The sequence below is a fragment of the Aulonocara sp. 'chitande type north' Nkhata Bay genome, linkage group LG10 (genome assembly GCF_057382095.1).
Source record: "Aulonocara sp. 'chitande type north' Nkhata Bay isolate Kocher_YH1m ecotype deep benthic linkage group LG10, A_spYH_male_GT1.1, whole genome shotgun sequence".
Classification (NCBI taxonomy): domain Eukaryota; kingdom Metazoa; phylum Chordata; class Actinopteri; order Cichliformes; family Cichlidae; genus Aulonocara; species Aulonocara sp. 'chitande type north' Nkhata Bay.
Genome location: NC_141353.1, coordinates 7663403 through 7675937, shown reverse-complemented (window position 1 = coordinate 7675937; position 12535 = coordinate 7663403). Strand labels below are relative to the sequence as shown.

Below are 12535 nucleotides of genomic sequence, written 5' to 3'. Positions count from 1 at the left end.
CATGGGAAGAGTCTCTGAATCCCATCAATTGTCATCCATCCCGAGGGGAGGTCAGGCGCAAACTTCCCGGCCTGGTAACAAAGCAAAGTGAAACACCAGGGCTTTACGTCAATCACCCCAGACATTGCGGTGGCGTCCTCTCCCTCTCCTCGGTGGATGCAATATGTTAGGCTCCGGCTCCGAAGGACCAAATAAATGTTGGGTCTGTGTTTCCACAAGCCCCGCTAATTCTAGAGACTTATTCATCATGAAGAAAACAAGACAGTCGATCGATCGATTATTTGCGCAAGGGAGGCCTCGTCTGTGTCCACCACGAAAATGACCCCCAGATCTGACTTCCTCCTGCTACCTTTTATTGAGAGACAGTTCACACAAAACACGTCAGAACAAAGCCACGCCCCCTTGGTTCTAAGAGAAAGCATTTTATGTATATGTGTGAACTTCCTTAAGAATGTGTGTGTGTGTGTGTGTGTGTGTGTGTGTGTGTGTTAGACCTCCTGCTGACTAAAGGGTCGTAAACGCAGGAAGCCTACATCAAAAGAAGCAGATCTTCCAGATAGGATGTATCTGCAATAAAACATTACAGCCCCCCACCAGAACCTCGAGGATCTGGGGGGAAGGACAGTGGAGTTTCATCAGTTAAAACACTGTACAAATGGTAAACATAAAAATGACAAACATCTAACAATTCAACTCTAACAGTTTTCATTATGTGAATAACTGGAAAATTTTAGCTCAAACAGCTGCAAAACCTGTTTGCCCAGCATGGGGATATTGAATTCTATAAGATAAAGCCATAAATATGTGAGTCTGAGTCATCTATCAAAAGTTACAGCTAATTTATATGAAGTTGTACAAAAACGCTTTCTTTCGCCAAGACAGTGCGTTTGTCACTGTTACATGCATTTGAATGGGGAACTGGCCCGAAACAAAGTAGAGGTTTTCATTATGTGAATAACTTGAAAATCTTAGCTCAAACAGCTGCAAAACCTGTTTCCTCAACACGGGAATATTGAATTCTATAAGATAAAGCCATAAATATTTATTTGAAGAGTTTCAGTCAGGTTTCAGAGCTCATCACAGCACAGAAAAAGCTTTAGTGAAGGTTACAAATGATCTTCTTATGGCCTCTGACAGTGGACTCATCTCTGTGCTTGTCCTGCTAGACCTTAGTGCAGCATTCAATACTGTCGACCATAATATCCTATTAGAGCGATTAGAACATGCTGTAGGTATTACAGGTACTGCACTGCAGTGGTTTGTATCATATCTATCTAATAGACTGCAATTTGTTTATGTAAATGGAGAGTCCTCTTCACACACTGAGGTTAATTATGGAGTTCCACAGGGTTCAGTGCTAGGACCAATTCTGTTTACATTATACATGCTTCCCTTAGGCAGTATCATTAGAAGACATAGCATACATTTTCACTGCTATGCAGATGACACCCAGCTCTATCTGTCCATGAAGCCAGATAACACACACCAATTAGTTAAACTGCAGGAATGTCTTAAAGACATAAAGACCTGGATGGCCGCTAACTTTCTGCTTCTTAATTCAGATAAAACTGAGGTTATTGTACTCGGCCCTGAAAAGCTTAGAAATATGGTATCTAACCAGATTCTTACTCTGGATGGCATTACCTTGGCCTCCAGTAACGCTGTGAGGAACCTTGGAGTCGTTTTCGACCAGGACATGTCCTTCAATGCACATATTAAACAAATATGTAAGACTGCGTTCTTCCATTTGCGCAACATCTCTAAAATTAGAAATATCCTGTCTCAGAGTGACGCTGAAAAACTAGTTCATGCATTTATTACTTCCAGGCTGGACTACTGTAATTCATTATTATCAGGATGTCCAAAAAACTCACTGAAAAGCCTTCAGCTAATCCAAAATGCTGCAGCAAGAGTACTGACAGGGACTAGAAAGAGAGAGCATATTTCTCCTGTTTTGGCTTCCCTTCATTGGCTTCCTGTTAAATCCAGAATTGAATTCAAAATCCTGCTCCTCACATACAAGGTCTTAAATAATCAGGCCCCATCTTATCAAAATGACCTTGTAGTACCATATCACCCTATTAGAGCACTTCGCTCTCGCTCTGCAGGCCTACTTGTTGTTCCTAGAGTATTTAAAAGTAGAATGGGAGGGAGAGCCTTCAGTTTTCAGGCCCCTCTTCTGTGGAACCAGCTTCCAGTTTGGATTCAGGAGACAGACACTATCTCTACTTTCAAGATTAGGCTTAAAACTTTCCTTTTTGCTAAAGCATATAGTTAGGGCTGGACCAGGTGACCCTGAATCCTCCCTTAGTTATGCTGCAATAGACATAGGCTTGCGGGGGATTCCCATGATGCATTGAGTTTTTCCTTTCCAGTCACCTTTCTCGCTCACTATGTATTAACAGACCTCTCTGCATTGAATCATATCTGTTATATCAAGGCGCTTCATAGATACAGAGAAAAGCCCAACAATCATATGACCCCCAATGAGCAAGCACTTTGGCGACAGTGGGAAGGAAAAACTCCCTTTTAACAGGAAGAAACCTCCGGCAGAACCAGGCTCAGGGAGGGGCGGGGCCATCTGCTGCGACCGGTTGGGGTGAGAGAAGGAAGACAGGATAAAAGACATGCTGTGGAAGAGAGACAGAGGTTAATAACAGATATGATTCAATGCAGAGAGGTCTGTTAATACATAGTGAGTGAGAAAGGTGACTGGAAAGGAAAAACTCAACGCATCATGGGAATCCCCCGGCAGCCTACGTCTATTGCAGCATAACTAAGGGAGGATTCAGGGTCACCTGGTCCAGCCCTAACTATATGCTTTAGCAAAAAGGAAAGTTTGAAGCCTAATCTTAAAAGTAGAGATAGTTTCTGTCTCCCGAATCCAAACTGGAAGCTGGTTCCACAGAAGAGGGGCCTGAAAACTGAAGGCTCTCCCTCCCATTCTACTTTTAAATACTCTAGGAACGACAAGTAGGCCTACAAAGCGAGAGCGAAGTGCTCTAATAGGGTGATATGGTACTACAAGGTCATTAAGATAAGATGGGGCCTGATTATTTAAGACCTTGTATGTGAGGAGCAGGATTTTGAATTCAATTCTGGACTTAACAGGAAGCCAGTGAAGGGAAGCCAAAACAGGAGGAGGATATTTCTAGAAATGAGAGCTGCTCCATCCAAAGTGGGATGGATGCCGTCTCTCCTAACAAGACCAGGTTTCCTCCAGAAGGTTTGCCAATTATCTATGATGCCCACATCGTTTCTGGGACACCACTCAGACAGCCAGCAATTTAAGGAGAACATGCGGCTAAACATGTCACTCCTGGTCTGATTGGGGAGGGGACCAGAGAAAACTACAGAGTCCGACATTGTTTTAGCAAAGTTGCACACCGATTCAATATTGAACACCAATTCAATATTGAATTGTAGGGTTGTGTTCGGAACTTCAGGTACTGGCCACCTCATCACTTGATTCCATAAATTGACACATTGTGCTGGTGCAAGCAGCTTACGGCCATACCACCCTGAGCACACCCGACTTCGTTTGACCTCGGAAGCTAAGCAGGGCTGGTCTTAGTTAGTACTTGGATGGGAGGTTGCCAGGGAATACCAGGTGCTGTAAGCCTTTGCTTTTCATGTCATTGCACTGCTTTTGATCCAGAGAAGGGGGGTATTGAAAGACCCAAAGCAGCTGCCCATTAATGAGGGCACATTAACAACGGCCTGTGGCTCTGGCTGAGGCCACCTACACCTCACCAGGGCCTGTGCTGGTGCATGAGGCCACCTACACCACACCAGGGCCTGTGGCTCTGGCTTGGGCCTGTGGCTCTGGCTTAGGCCACCTACACCACACCAGGGCCTGTGGCTCTGGCCGAGGCCATCTACACGAAACAAGGACCTTAGTTGCTGGGTGAGGCCAAATTACACAACATAAGGGCCTGTGGCTCTGGCTGAGGCCACCTACACCTCACCAGGGCCTCTGCTTCTGGCCGAGGTCATCTATACAACCCCAGGGCCTGAGTTGCCGGCTAAGGTCACCTATACCACACCAGGGCCTGTGCTGCTGGCTTTGTTGAACTACACCACACCAGGCCCTGTGCTGGTGCATGAGGCCATCTATACAACACCAGGCCCTGTTCTGTTGGTTGAGGCCACCTACACCACACCAGGGCCTGTGCTTCTGGCCGAGGTCATCTATACCACACCAGGGCCTGTGGCTCTGGATGAGGCCAACTACACCACACCAGGCCCTGTGCTGGTGCATGAGGCCATCTTCACCACACCAGGGCCTGTGGCTCTGGCTGAGGCCATCTACACCACACCACGGCCTTAGTTGTTGGGTGAGGAAAATTACACAACATCAGGGCCTGTGCCTCTTGCTTAGGCCACCTACACCACACCAGGCCCTGTGCTGGTGCCTGAGCCCATCTTCAAAAATCCAGAGCCTGTGCTGCTGGTTTAATGCTTATCTGAGTCTTTGGGTTAGGGTATTAGGCAAGTATGCAGGTACCGTTAACTCTGTAGTTCAATTGTAGGGTTGTGTTCGAAACTTCAGGTATTAGATTATTCTGTTATTATAGGTTACCTTATATATGTAATCAAAGTAGTTGAATTAGAATACTGCTGTAGATCATATTATACCCTTTAATATAGAGCGTGTGATCTGTATGTAGTTTAGTTCTCATTATACTTTTGAGTTAACAGAACATATTCACATATTAGTTCATTAGATAAATGTGCATCACTCTGTATCCTTGATCTGCTGGGAATGTGTTACACTGTTTTCTTGACATGCTCTATTGTTGAATCATAAAAAGAAGGTTGTAAGCAGGAGACTTGGTGTCTAAGACAGGGGAGATAGACCACATTCCATACCCCCACCTTACAGAAAGCAGAGAAACAACTGCCGAGGTCATAACTTAGGCGCCGTAAGGGAGAAAAGAATGTGAATGTTTAGGCTTTTACGACTAGGTGGGGGCCGCTAGGAGCTATAAGAGGCTGTGTAACCCGTCACCATTTTGAGACTGCTGTGACCCTCTTCAGGCATGTCTCCCCATCATGATGGTTCTAAATGCTCTTTGTGTTGAATTGTATGGAAATAAATGATTGTTGATTGAGCATTTATACACCGAGTATTGTCCTTCCTTCAGCCCAAATATCAAAAGAATTGGGAGATTTCAACAACTTGGTGCCTGGTGACCCGGATCTTTGGTGTGCTGAGGAGGGGCAGATTTGGCCTTTGGTGAGATCTTGGGGCGAGGTGAACAGAGGACCGGTCCAAATATAAAAAGGTAAGCACAGCCTGTTGTATTATAAATACCAAATGTGCATATTGGGCTTTCCAAATTAATCTGTTCACTGAGTTACACGTATTTTCACATTAAATTTGTCGGTGTCTGGTTTTTGGCGCAAGATACTAACAACATAAGTTGAGGCTGAATTCCAGTGTGTTAAGTAAACTGCTTCTACCGAGATACTAATAAGACACTACGTTGGACTAGTTGCAGTAAACTGCTTCTACCGAGATACTAATAAGATACTACGTTGGACTAGTTGCAGCCCACTTTACCTTCCACATTTAACTTTGTCTAAGACTGGCTTCTGTAGCAATAATACATTAGAATCTCTTGGAGACGCGGCCATAAGTCCAGTACATTGAGTAGAGGTTTTGAAGTTGGTTATGATGTCGGTTTGAGTCTTCGTTGATGCGGCCATGAAATTAGTATAGAAATAAGGAAAAGCAGCTGCTGGCTTACGGTGCGGTTGAACGCTGGCAACGTGTAAAAGCGAAACACGTCCGTAGGTTTTGGTTTATGATATGGCCGTGTTCTGGTGGTGCGGCCGTGGGTACAGCAGCGATTGGTGCTGATTTCAGTACATTGAATAGAGGTTTGACGGTGATTTGTGGTGTCGGTTTTTGCCTCGAGGGCTGCGGTCATAAATAATAAGTAAAATTTTACTTGCCATGAAATAAATGTAAAGCAGAACCTGGCTTATGGTGTCGGTTTTGAGCCTCGGGGACGAGTGTCACTTTTATGATGCGATTTTGCCCCGTGGTGGCGGTCATAAGCGCAGAGAAAGGGGTATTTTGGTCTATGGTGCAGTTGTGCTTCAAAGAGTTCTAACAGTTGAGCTCAGAGTTTTCTGTGTAAAGTTCCGCTGATGAAGAGTGCTGTGTGTGTGTAAGGCGCGCTTCTGGGTGTGTGTGTGAGGCGCACTTTGGGTGTGTTGTCTGTGTGTGAAGCGTGAAACACAGTCACAGTGACGGTTGATGTGTTTGAATAGGAGGACATTAGTGCGAAGAAAATGCTTTAAGATCAAAGGTTGACGCCTAGTGTACCTGTGGAAACTAATTTTGTTCAAGGAGTGGCGCCCCTCCTGGTCGTGGACGCGTGGCCAGGACCAGCGGCGTCTGGATGCTAAGGTGGCAACTTGGGAACTGAGGACTCCCGCATAGCTACAGAATAACACTGGAACGGCCGTGTAATCACGGGTTCACATTTATTCTGGAATAGAACAAGAGAATGCTTTTACATCTAAGGTTGAGTTCTATCATAGGTGAAATATAAAAAGGTTGAATTCCTCGTTTCAGTGGTTGAAATTGTTGTGTGCCTGTCCCCTGACGAGTGTGAAATTAAATAAAGAGGGAATTTGGAGCCACATAGAGATAGACGGGCATAATTGGGTGTATTACTCTGTGGTGTAATAAATATAAAAAATAAAAATAAAAAAGAGAGATAGTAAGAGGTGTGTAGTGGAGACTTATGGAGGAGTAGAGAGAGGAATGTGTTGGGAGACTGGCGTGCAGTTTATGCTGTCAAGGTAGGCGTGTTGCCTGCTTATCTGTGTAACAGTGATGAAAATTTAATTAAATAAATCTCTTAGTGTGTCAATACAGGAAGCTGCGGACCTGGACCAACTGCCCCCACAAGCACAGCGGCCGAAGCAAAATTATAAGTAATGGGAACCACACCCAGCACGAATCAGCAGCTGTGAAATAGACAGCAGAGAGGAGAGAATTAGAGGAGAAATTAAGAGAATTTTTAACACATAAAATTGGGGCCAACAGACTTGTGGAGGTTGGGAAGGCGTCCGGAGCATCACAACAAAAGGTGAAACAAAAACACACACAAGCAGAGAAATGTGAGAGAAAGGCTCCTTTTTAGGTAACGCCTACTTTGAGAAAAAATTAAAATTAACCTGCCTGCCTACAAATGCACACACACGCAATGAAGAAACAGCTTACATTCATGAACACGTGAAGATTTTCCAGCAAGGCTAACGCAGCGAAACTTACCAGACACCTGTTGTTAAAGGATAAATACATTACTGACAAATAAACTCTCTGGGTTGCAGGACAATAATTTAACTTCAAAGAAAAAAAGACACTGGTCTGACCAACCAGTGAAGACACGACAAATCTAGTGGTAAAAAGATCCAAATTGTGACACGTTTTCTGTTGATTGATTAACACAAGTGATTACTGAATGAAAGAAAATTCTCTTTTGTGAGTTTAAACATGATCTTACGAATTTGAACAGGTGCATGTTGTCCTGTCAACTTGGTGGGTTAGGAGATGATTATATCGGGAGAGAAAAAAAAAAGGGGGGGAGAGAAGGCTGACACAGGGCCTGGTCCCGGTGGTTCTCCCCTCTCGTTGTAATACAGCCAACACAACATCATTTTCCTGTTTGTTTGCTTTTGTTTTTTGTCTGTTTTTTTTTTTCTCTGTATATTTAATTACAGGCTGCTTTGCCGGCCCTGAAAGCCGAGGCTGACTGGACTCCTGCTCTCCCCTATACGTGACACTGACCAAATGCTGCAACAGCTGGACCCACAACAACAACCTGAAAAAGTCAACAGTGCTGCAGGAATGCGATCTCATGCAGCAGAGACGGAGAGCACTAAACCTAAGGCCCATTTCACTACACGGGGGAAAATTCCCAGACTGCGTCAGCTGACAGAGCTGTGACGAGACGCCCGCCAAGCCCGAAGGAAAAGTAAGGCCGAGCAAAAGAATGCTGACCTTGATAACTCTGCATTTACACTGTGCAGGACAGTGATGGACCAATACGGAGGATCGGGCAGCAAAAAGGGCGTGGCCGGGACAGGAGGAGTAACTGAGGACAGAAGGCACCTCAGAATGGACAAAAAACACAGGAGAAGATGCAGGTTTCACCTGCGGTGAGCATGGACACTGGAGAAAGGACCGCCCCAATTGGGGTCAGAACCAGGACGGACTGAACTTTGAGCCGCAGCAGCAGCAGCAATGGTCGCAAACAGACTGAAAAGGAGGAGGGCAGGACCCCAGGGCATGCTTCAGGCCGTGGTTTACCCAGAACACCAGAACAGGAAAGTGATGAACATAAACACCCACACAAACACACACGTCTACACACACAGATTCAGAATGAAGTGAAATACACACATACACACACACACACACATATTGGAATGCTGATTCACTGAGAAGTGATCCGCACACACACACACACGCTGATGCAATGAAGAATGCTTTGCTAACAAATGCTTATGCTGATATGCAAAATGCTGCACACAAACATCCCAATGCATAATTTTTACGAGGAGCCATTGATTACCATTGATTACTTAGAATGTGTTATATGTCACCCAGAGGGCATTTATGTAGATTTTAGGAATAAGGTCTAAAACGGTTTGGTTATGAAAATAATGTCTGTGCGTGATGTCTGTTTATGCCTCAAGGCCTTGACTGAATTCTTTGCTGTGCTTCACACAGCCCTGATGAGGAACAGTGGCGCAGAGTGAAAAATGATGAATTAATAGTGTAAGTTTAGGTTGGAGTACGGCATTTTCTGTGATTGAGATTTAATTCAAGGAGGAACAAAGGGTGTTACGGCACCTGAGGTTCTCATTCCCACACAATATTGTCCCAGCAGGAAGCAAAACGTTCCTGTGAATTTCTGGCTGATTTTTTGGTTTTGTTTAGCGCTAGCTTGATGTTATCAGTGAGCTTTGGCTTGTGTTCTTTCTCGTAAGTGAGAGAGGGATAGTTTTATGCTTGGACATGTCTGCAACGGGCCCTAGTTTGTGTTATTTTAGTAGTATTTTGTTGGTTACGTCTGTTTTCGTTTTTGTTACAGTGCACTGAGATAAGAAAATCTGAGAGGTGTGATCCACCGGTGGTGATATGTTGATATTTTGTGAGTCCATGATTGAACAATCAGCTCTTTAAACCAGGCCTGAAAGATTGAGATTTAAAGCGCTATAAAATATTATTACTGTAAACAGTTGCAAAGTGTGCTTCTCCATGATTGTAATTGGCTTGGGAGAAATTCACTTATATGTGACACTGATCATATGAGAAGTCCTGAGTTTAAAAGGATTGCAGTGAGTCAATCCAGAACAAAAGAACAAAGAGTTGTTTCCTTTTAAAATGATGACGTCATCTTGCTGGTGATGGAGGCTCGAATAGGTCGCGCGTGAGACTCCATTATCAGCAACATCTGGTATGAATGTGTGTGGATGAAGGCATGTGAATGGACTGTGATGGACTGACGACTAAAAGTTTTGACTGACTTGATACTGAGACAAAGACTGTACCAACTTTAGGATTAGTAAATGCCGATACACAATTCATCCAGCCGGCAAGAGAAGGGTGGATGCTTCGCTTTGTTTCGTTTTTGCAGGAGCAGGAGGATAAGAGAGACTGGAGGAGGAGACTGTAGCTTCACATAAGTATGAACTGCAGACTTGACACTTTGGTTGCTAATTCTGAGTTACTGATGTTTGCATTAAGAAAACTGTGCTATATTAGCTGTGTTTTGATTAAGGTATCATGTTATATTATTGGGAATGCCAAATGCTACAGTGGAGAAAACTTTTGATATCACTCATGACTGGAATATGTTACTATTGTATTGTATTGTATGTATTCTAATTTTTGCCTCATAACTTTTGCACTGTCCACTTCCTGCTGTGACAAAACAAATTTCCCACGTGTGGGACTAATAAAGGTTATCTTATCTTATCTTATCTATTAACCATAGCAGGCCACTGTAAAAAGTCAATAAAATTTTATAGAGGAAAATCGCCAAAACTTTAACAATATCTATGAATGACTTGCCACATTCGAAATAGAGATATGCAAAAACAAACATTGGTCCACGTGATTTAGGTTCTCGCTTGAAATAGTAAGTTATTAAAAGTAGAATATAATCGACAGGGACATTTGATAGGATGTGGTACTGCAAAAGAACAAGAGCAAAGTAAAGAAAGAAAACCTGTTGTGTTTAGTTTTGATAAATTCAAATTAAAATGTACCATTACACTCAGAGGATCAAGATGAAATAAAACATATGCAAAATTGGTATGAAGTACATGACTGATAACTCTTCTGTCCTGAGCTTTTGTTTCTATAGTTCCCACTTGACCATACCAACAGTTTTCACACCAAAGGAGGGTAATTGCGAATATTTGTGGGAGGAATATTACTAAAAGAGGGAAAGCTAAGCCCTGAGGGGATGATAACGCCATAACTTTTACTTATGATAAAAATTCTTCAAATTTTGACAAGCATAAAATTTTCCAAAACTTAGAGACAGAACAGAGTTCTTAATTTTATAGCTCCAATGAATTGACACATGGGAGTGTGTCAAAAAGGGGGAGTTGAGTCCAAACATCAAACAATGGTTTTATGAACATCTTATGACGTTATTTGTGTGTTTAATAATTTAGCTATGGTAAAACTTAAGCTTATAATGTGTTAGACTTAGAAATGGTTTATTAATTTTTGATTTCTTTTACACACACATAGATTATGATTAGAATAAGTCCCTGGGTCAAAGAGTCCTGAACATAATATTTGAAACCAAATTTGAATCATTAGAACAACAATAGATAACAATATTAGATTATCAAGGCTAGGGAGAGAGGTGTTTTGGTTTTCTGTCTCTTGCAGATAAAGGAACAGACACCAGACGGGGACATGGAGATATGCGGACCCTTCACAGCAGAGACAGATGTAGGGACTGCCGAGACATCAACTGGGGTCAAGTGTCATGGCGTTTGGGCTCCTGGAGAAGATGGATCCCAGAAACACAGCAATAACCATGAAGGGGTTGGCGAAAACCAGGAACACCAGACCAACGAGGTTCGAGAGGCTCTTGGCAAAAAGGGGGACACGGCGGTGATCCCAAAACACACAGATCTTTGTTTGAAATCGGGGCAGAATAATCCCCAGAACTGTGCAATGACTAAAGGGTGGTCTAACCCCGGAGGTCGAAGAAAGAAGCTGAGAATCACCCAACTGGAAGACACTGGTAGCTGCAGCAATAAAAATAAAGGTTAAAAGCTCCTTAGACAGAGGTTCTAGTCTAAGTACATTTGAAAGGTATAAGGTGGCATTAAAATGGGAGTGGAAAACTGGAGCACCAAAATAAAGTTGTGGGAGAATTGGGGAGTGATGGGAGTGTCATCTGTAACTGCTGTTATGGTTGTAAATCTAACTTTGCTTGCATCTGAACTGCGTGAACACAGAGGTCATCCCACATATGGTCCACCCGTTAAAGGGGGACAGAGGGCCTCAGGACCAAGAAGAACTGGACCTTGCAATGCTGGAGTGTACGTTATAAGTGATCTCTTTTTAAGAGATCAAAAGGGGGAATTATTAGATTATTCTGTTATTATAGGTTACCTTATATATGTAATCAAAGTAGTTGAATTAGAATACTGCTGTAGATCATATTATACCCTTTAATATAGAGCGTGTGATCTGTATGTAGTTTAGTTCTCATTATACTTTTGAGTTAACAGAACATATTCACATATTAGTTCATTAGATAAATGTGCATCACTCTGTATCCTTGATCTGCTGGGAATGTGTTACACTGTTTTCTTGACATGCTCTATTGTTGAATCATAAAAAGAAGGTTGTAAGCAGGAGACTTGGTGTCTAAGACAGGGGAGATAGACCACATTCCATACCCCCACCTTACAGAAAGCAGAGAAACAACTGCCGAGGTCATAACTTAGACGCCGTAAGGGAGAAAAGAATGTGAATGTTTAGGCTTTTACAACTAGGTGGGGGCCGCTAGGAGCTATAAGAGGCTGTGTAACCCGTCACCATTTTGAGACTGCTGTGACCCTCTTCAGGCATGTCTCCCCATCATGATGGTTCTAAATGCTCTTTGTGTTGAATTGTATGGAAATAAATGATTGTTGATTGAGCATTTATACACCGAGTATTGTCCTTCCTTCAGCCCAAAGATCAAAAGAATTGGGAGATTTCAACACCATCTTCACCACACCAGGGCCTGTGGCTCTGGCCGAGCCCAACTTCACCACACCAGGCCCTGTGCTGGTGCCTGAGCCCATCTTCAAAAATCCAGAGCCTGTGCTGCTGGTTTAATGCTTATCTGAGTCTTTGGGTTAGGGTATTAGGCAAGTATGCAGGTACCGTTAACTCTGTAGTTCAATTGTAGGGTTGTGTTCGAAACTTCAGGTACTGGCCACCTCATCACTTGATTCCATAAATTGACACATTGTGCCGGCACCAGCA

At 43.3% G+C, this 12535-nt stretch overlaps 1 pseudogene; it reads left to right on the top strand.

Moving 5' to 3' along the window:
- Positions 1–3503: 3503 nt before the first annotated feature.
- LOC147320129 (5S ribosomal RNA) lies at positions 3504–3622 on the top strand (annotated as a pseudogene).
- Positions 3623–12535: the final 8913 nt, after the last annotated feature.